At 40.6% G+C, this 7,687-nt stretch overlaps 1 long non-coding RNA gene across 1 annotated transcript; it reads right to left on the reverse strand.

The window, feature by feature from the left end:
* Nucleotides 1–641: 641 nt before the first annotated feature.
* On the reverse strand, nt 642–5,147 carry LOC140343300 (uncharacterized). Its single transcript, XR_011923293.1, has 2 exons — nt 4,323–5,147; nt 642–1,099 (listed from the first exon to the last, which is right to left on the reverse strand). It is a non-coding gene; the product is annotated as an uncharacterized lncRNA (long non-coding RNA).
* Nucleotides 5,148–7,687: the final 2,540 nt, after the last annotated feature.

A 7,687-nucleotide genomic window follows, 5' to 3' on the forward strand; every position in this document is an offset into this window, starting at 1 on the left:
CTAGACATCCCCAGCTGCTGAGGACTACAACTCCCAGCAATGTTGTAAGTGTTGTAGTACACTGCATTATCATGCAGAGCCATTATGGCAAAGCTCAGCACAAGGTGACAAGGTTGTTGCATGGAGGAAAGGGATCCATTATTATGCAGACTTGTGATGTCAGTGCTCAGCCAAGGGTGACAACATTGTTTAAAATACAAAAGCCCGAAGCAGACTACCTTAATGCAACACACGTTAATGAGAATCCCACCCAGCTATGGACTGATAAGGTTTGAGGAATCTTTCTGTTCAACCTCGAAAGAAAAAAGAAAAGCACTCTTCCATTTGTCATATTTACCTTAACATAAAGGTGTACCTGAATCCAAGGACAAAGATGTCCCATATTTCAGCTTAGTCCTTGGATATGGTAATTGCCTTAGTTTAATGTTTTAGGCTTTTTTACCCCACGATCCTACCAGTAACTCCTTGTCCTAAGGTGACAACACTCACTACACTGGATCTATTAAAGAACAACGTTGTCACCCTCAGGCCGCATGTATGTTCCTATAGGACTCCTCATGTGAATTCTGTATTTCAGACAAAGCAGCAATGTACCCGATAACACTGCACACAGAGGGCACCGGAAGTATCAGCTCTCTGGATTTCTGGCAGGAACAAGGGGTATTTTATTGTTGCATTGATCAAACAAAAAGACAGCATATTGTTTTATTGTTGGGGTTTATATTCACTTTATTTATGATTATATGGGTGGCTGTGCCATTGTGGGTATTTGCGTCCGCCGCCGCAGGGTAGGTTGTCTCTGTTGACATTTTTCCATACAGAAGGAATCGCTTAAAAGATAAAAACACCGCTGGCTATTTTTAGCGTGTCGTATGGGAAAACAGGCCAATAAATCAAATCCATCTGCAGGCTCACCGCAAAGAGGTCTCCCGCTCATCCTAAAAATAAACTCTGCTACAAATTACAACATGTAGATGTGTTAGTCACCATTTCCAGCCCTCATCAGCTACTTCTGTTGATTGAAAGCAAAGGATTATTGTGGAGACGTCACAACCCACTCCTGTAATCCTCCCAATTTGTGCCCAGAGATCCGGCAACACTGAAAACAAAACTCTCAAAGATTATCAACCGAATGATCACTGAAACCTCAACAAAGCTTTAAAAAACTCCAAAGACATTGCATGAAATGATAATATAGTAATATTTTTATATATTGATCTTGGCATTAAGGTTTTTATTCAGGTTCTTCCTGCTATAGGGTGGCAATGCTTTGTTGCCATCTCCCAGTTGTGCTCCTGCATGGTAACCCTGGTAAAGTTCCTCTTTTAATTTTGTATTATCGGGCCGGTCATTATTGAGGAAGAGACAGGTGATTCCCCCTCAGCAATAATTCACCTTACCTACCTGATCGCTAGACTTTGGCCTGGAGGTACATGAAAAGTGAAGGGAAACCTAAACTCACCAGGGTTGGTGACCTGGCACCCATGCTCAGTGGCAGGAGGAATATCTGCCCATGGTTGGTATCACTGGAGGTAATTGTGCAATTCATGGTGTTGCTGGGAGGAATTGTACCCTATTAGTGGATTTGTTGGTGGGAATTGTGCCCATCATTGGCTCATCATCAGTGTCAATGGAAGGAATAGTGTTGGTGGTAGGAATAATTCCCCTGTAAATGGTGTCAGTGGGAAGAATTGTGTGTATCACTGGTGTCAATGGAATAAATAATGCCCCAGTATTAGTGTTGTTGGTAGGAATAGTATTTCATTATTGGTGTCAGTGGGAAGAATTGTGCCCATCATTGGTGCCCATGGAAGGAATATTGCCCAATTAATGGTAGTGGATAGTCAGTCATTGCTGTCAGTGGGAGGCATTGTACCCATCATTGGTGCCCATGGAAGGAATAGCACCCCATTAATAGAGTCAGTGGGTAGAATTGTGCATATCACTGGTGCCCATGGAAAAAATAGTGCGCCAATAATGGTGTTGGTGGTAGGAACAGTACCCCATAAATGGTGTCAGAGGCAAGAATTGTGCCCATCATTGGTGTCAATGGAAGGAATGGTACCCCAATAATGGTGTTGGTGGTAGGAACTCTGTCTATCATTGGTGTTAGTGTGAGAACGTGTGTTCATCATTGGTATCAGTGGAATTAGGCGTCATTATTGGCGTTAATGGGAAAACTATGCCCAACATTGGTGTCAGTGAGAGTGATTGTGCCTCATGGTTGGTGCCATTGAGAAGAATAATTTCCTATAGTATCAGAGGGAAGAATACTGCCAAAGGGCCCCAAGCAATGGCTCACATCTAGCTTGGAGACCAATGGTTTAAATCCTTCAAGGGACAAGTGTCCTTTCTTTAAAAACATGACAGGTTTTGAATTGTTTCATCTGGCTGCAGGAACATTACTTCCACACAGGGACATTATAATTTCCCTGAAGCATATTGGAAACAAACCTCTATGAACATGAAGCACATCCTAGGCCAAGATTGATCCACCTGCTGTATGTCATTGAGGTTCTTCCTTCCCATCTCCCTATAGGAGATAGCTGACTCGACTTATTTACTCAATATACAGCAATGTCAATGAGGCTGAAAGCTTGAGAAGGCTGAAAAGTATTCTGCATTACAAAGCATACAGCTGGATAATGATCTTGTAGCTTTAATCATGTTTCAGTCTTCTTCCCTAAACACATCATTATTTACAGGAACCTTTAATTCCATTTATTACAGAAGGGTATTGTGTGTCCTCCTCCCCTGGTGCTTTGACTTTTCCCATGCTTGATTTAATACTTTGCAAATTTCTGGCTGTGTATCAGCAGGGTTTCCACACTTCCAAGAACAGTCACTGTTCCCCTTTTGTTCTCATCTTGTTACACAAGCAGCCAGGTGTACAACAGTAAACATGTTAGAAAACTCATGTTTATCAGACGCCAAATAAAACAAGATTTATGGAGGAACATTCGTGTGAACAATGGAGAACATTCAGTTTGCCTCAACTTATGAAAAACAATTTGGCTGCTTTGGGCTTGTTGCAGCCTTAAACATGTTTTAAAGAGAAACTCCAAGAAATAATACATCAATAAAACTCTAAAACATATTGTCTGCTGCTCAATAAAGACAAAGTGATAATGTCCTCTGATAACCCACCTGTCCCTGGGAAGGTGTATCAATCTATAATGGTTGGCCTCTTCTCTAATGAAGTCTACTTTGGGTTACGGCCAGGTTTGGTGTCAGATGGTGTCAAAGCCTTCCTGGGTGGAAGATGCTATAAACCCATTCACATTGCAATGTACGGGTCTTGTGGAAGCCTAGTTTTGGAAGCCTTGGTATTTTAAAGAAGGCAAGAAGGGGTACTGATGGAGAAGGGAAAAGGTGAGGGAGTATCCATGGGTGCGTATGTGTGTTGGATGTGTGCTATCAGAAAGCAAATCGAGAATATGAAGATAAAAGTCACATGCTCCATCATACACGGGAGACTTGTCATGTTGGAGTAATTAAGTGAGGGTTCTGATGGAATTTGGAAGAAGTAAGAGAGCATTGATGGTGTGTATGGTGTTTGGGCAACGATCATACAACACTGTCACATGGAGAAAGTAACATGCCCCATCATATGTATCATATATATGTTGGAGAATTGAGTGAGGGTTCTGATGGAATTGGGAAGCATACGAACATGGATGGTGTGTATGTCATGGTGGTGGTGTTGTTCCCATGTATTTTTCTAGGTTGCCTTAAATTGGACAAACTGTATTGAAAAGCATTGCTGCTAAATTAGTCAGCACATTTTGCAGATGAAGAAAAGGTGTTCATGTTTTTCACAGCTCAGACTGACTGACGTAGATAAGATGAAATGCAACGACTAGGACCTAGCAGCGTCTATGTGTGTAGGAACAATTACATGACAGCAGATTCCCAAAACTGTTCACAGGACTGATACCCTGTACACAGGGACTACTAAAATATATAAAGCAGCCTTTCCCAAAATGTTTACCCCCCAAAAAATTGATGAAATGTTCACTTTATGGTACATGAGTATGACCAGCAGGTTTTAATTTATAATTTAAATAAAATAATAATTTTGGTTGTCCATGGAGAGTTCCCCCTGGTGGTCAGTAGATAAGTAGATAGATTAGAGGTCAGTGCAAAGGAAGGGCCTTATATTAGTGGCCCCTTACCTTGGTGGTCATTGGATAAAGACTCCCTAACATTGCATTTTCATCAGAATACCCCCCACCCCCAAATAAATAAACCATTTCTGAGGTTTTCATTAACAACTTCATACAAGACATATTTTACCTTAAACCATAAATGAATTGCTTTACCTTTTGATCTTGTAAATGTACGTAACATGTCCTATGACTGAATGGTGCCAGAATGTAGCAGCTGATCACTTGTAAGGGAATCCCCAGATAACATTCTCTTCTTGCTTAGAAGCTCTTTATCAGATAGCAAACACATGTGTACACCGTACTCCTGATGATCTGTTGTTTTGGCAAGAAAAAAACACCAACGCAAGACAAAACTTTTTCAGTAGTTTTTGGGAGACTGAGAAATATTTGGAACCTTTTTCAGCTTAGAGTTTTGCTTGATCCCATCTATATCTATTTTGGGGTTTTACACTTTTTTTTAATTTCCCTGGCAAGTAGTGAAGGAAAATATCTTTAATGAAAGCGAGAAAAGAATACAACGTACTTTGAGAACAAATAGGTTCCCCCCTCCCCACACTTCCAATGTCTGAGTTGAGTTGTTTTCAGTGATGGGTCCTGGTAATCCCCCATCATACAAAGACATTGTAGACCATTGGGCTCCTCCAGCCTTGTGGTCACATTTTGGTGAAGACCCCTTTGTGTTCCCATGACTGTACCCCAGGGTACAAAGCCCCCTCCATAAAGACATGGGGTCACCAGTTTGGTGTGGAGGAACTCGAGTGTCCTGCACAGAGCCTTGACCTCAACCCTACTGAACACCTTTGGGATGAATTGGAATGGTGAGTGGGGGCTCCTCACCTGAACCTCCCATCTACCTCTATATCCAGATGTATGGAGGACACCTCCTCAACTAATGGAGTTCAGATGTCCTCAGTGAAGGAATATGTTATTATTCCATCATAAAAACCTATTGCAGAAAAATCCCAGCCCAATGGGCAAAAGTTTGAAGAGCCTCTACAAGGTTGGGTTCAGATGTTTCAAGCGAAGGTTCAAATACAGGACATTGTAGACCATTGGGCTCCTCTATCCTTGTGGTCACTGTTTGGTGAAGACCCTTTTCTGTTCCCCCATGCCCCGGGGTACAAAGCCCCCTCCATAAAGACATGGGGTCACCAGTTTGGTGTGGAGGAACTCGAGTGTCCTGCACAGAGCCCTGACCTCACCTGAACACCTTTGGGGTGAATTGGAATGGTGAGCCAGGACTTCTCACCTGAACATCACACCTGCTATATGGCCAATACGATATGGACCCCACTCCCCTGAAAGTAATTGAGATCTGGGTTTCTATTGAAGTTTTACCTTATTACTAGATAAATCCCTGATAATGGGATACGATCAGATACAACGGTAAAGGTGAAGATAAGAATCATTCAGTCTATTGGATTGGGTGACAAACACGTCGATAACGGGAGGCAACACAACCCATCTCAAGGGAAACCGGCACCACAACGCCTGCTAAAATCCTGAAAAATAAAAAAAGCCTCTTCATCTCTTGTTCCTTTCAATCATATTGAAAAATCTCGTTTTATTTGTTTTTGTTTTTTTTTATTTACTGGTCATTTTTAAGCAGGGAACTAATAGAAAACCACTTTTCTAGTCATCCATATTCACAAAGCAGTTTTTGTTTTTATGAGTCCTCCTGTATCATAGTTTGGTAACCGATGATCCTACAACGAAATCCATTAAATTTCCAACTCCATAGTCATGTGATGTATATTTATGTATCGATGTTTTGTATCAGATTACTTATTATCAGCCATCATTTCTGTAGAAGATAAGAACTCGTCCTCCTCAGTGTGGCTTCTTTCCTGCTTTGTACATAGGAACTTGTGATTTCCAGCATAATTATTAGCCAACTCCATGTTTTCAACTTCTGCAAAACGTTATGATGGGGAAATTCCGCTCCCTATAATCTATAGAGGGCTTTTATTATAAATGTTTATATGACTTCCCGCTTCTTTTTAATGACATTTACCTCTGCCCCGAATTTCTGTTCTGAGGACATTATAAACAAAGGAAAATCCTGGGGTCTATCACGGCACTGACATTATAATCAGAAATCATTAGTTGTTGTAGTATGGTTCAGGAAATTAAATCTGAAACTCTATACACAACTCAATGTTTTATGTTCTAGTAAAATTGTTGCAAATAAAATCTTCTGTAATAGTAAATATTTTATTGATTATTGGTTAGTTTTTATAGTTGATTGTAAGCTCTTCAGGGCAGGGTCCTCTCCTCCTCCTTTGTTACTGTCTGTATCTGTCTGTCATTTGCAGCCCCTAATAAATGTACAGCACTGCATAATATGTCGGCGCTATATAAATCCTGTTTATTATTATTAATAATAATATTCATAATAATCATAATAATATTAACAATAATAACTCCCAAAAAACTTTAATTTGAAAGAGCAACAATGGATTCAAAGCCAGTTTATGAGCACCAAATGCCTCTGCAAAACCAAATATTACAATTGTAAAATTAACAGCAACATTTTAGCCTGTGCAGAAGGTGAAGCAGTGGGTGGAGCTCGGCAAACTCCACCCCCAACATGTCACCTGTAGGAACTACAGTAGGGGCAGATACAGGACCAATCACCATGCAGGAGGAGAGGAAGCAGCAGTGAGCGGTCTTTAGTACAGGAAGCTCCCACACAAAGTCAATATTTCACACTGGAATTCTGTACAGATTTGGAAGAGATGCGCAAAACACTCAAAGATTAAAGTTAAAATACCAATGAAGCATTAAAATAGCTAAAAACCCCAATGTTTCCTAAAGACCTGTGAAACGTAATTTGCCTTTTTTTATTCTTTGTTACACCTTATTTAGGCCCAAAAGGGCCAACGCCATAATTATGAAGTTAAAACTGGATTTCCTACAGACTCATATAAGTGTCATGACGCTCACCAACCTTTGTCCACATAGTGTGTTTTGGTTGCACCACCAATAATAAATGTTTCTATGTCTTTAAATGATAACTGGATTATTGAATTTCTGCCACCTTGTAAATGCCATTCCCTTTTTGGGACTGAAAGTAGACTTCTGGCCTATTGTTCCCTATGGGAGCTGAGACTAATTTCCAGAAAGAACACAGTTCTATACAAATTGTTTTCACAGGAAAAGGGAAGCAGGCATTGCAAATATACCACCAAGAGCCACATTACACATAAGGAGTGCCATGTAAATGTCACGTATATTGGGGGTGCAAAGAATAACTATACTGTACACGGACCGCTTTGTATAGAATACTGATATCTATCACTGATACGTGCTGTAAACAAGTATAATTAGCAGAAAATCTGCTACATGAAAAGTTTAATTAACAGGCTGTGAGAATCATTATCTTCTGACATCAGGAACATAAGATCTGCAATGTGTCTACTGTGCGAACTTGAGTCACGTATGATGTAAATCACAGCTACGCACAGCACCCGGCGTCAATGCATTGCGTGAAATACTCAGAACACAAAACAAGCCGT

Source organism: Pyxicephalus adspersus, chromosome Z (genome assembly GCF_032062135.1).
Source record: "Pyxicephalus adspersus chromosome Z, UCB_Pads_2.0, whole genome shotgun sequence".
Lineage (NCBI taxonomy): Eukaryota > Metazoa > Chordata > Amphibia > Anura > Pyxicephalidae > Pyxicephalus > Pyxicephalus adspersus.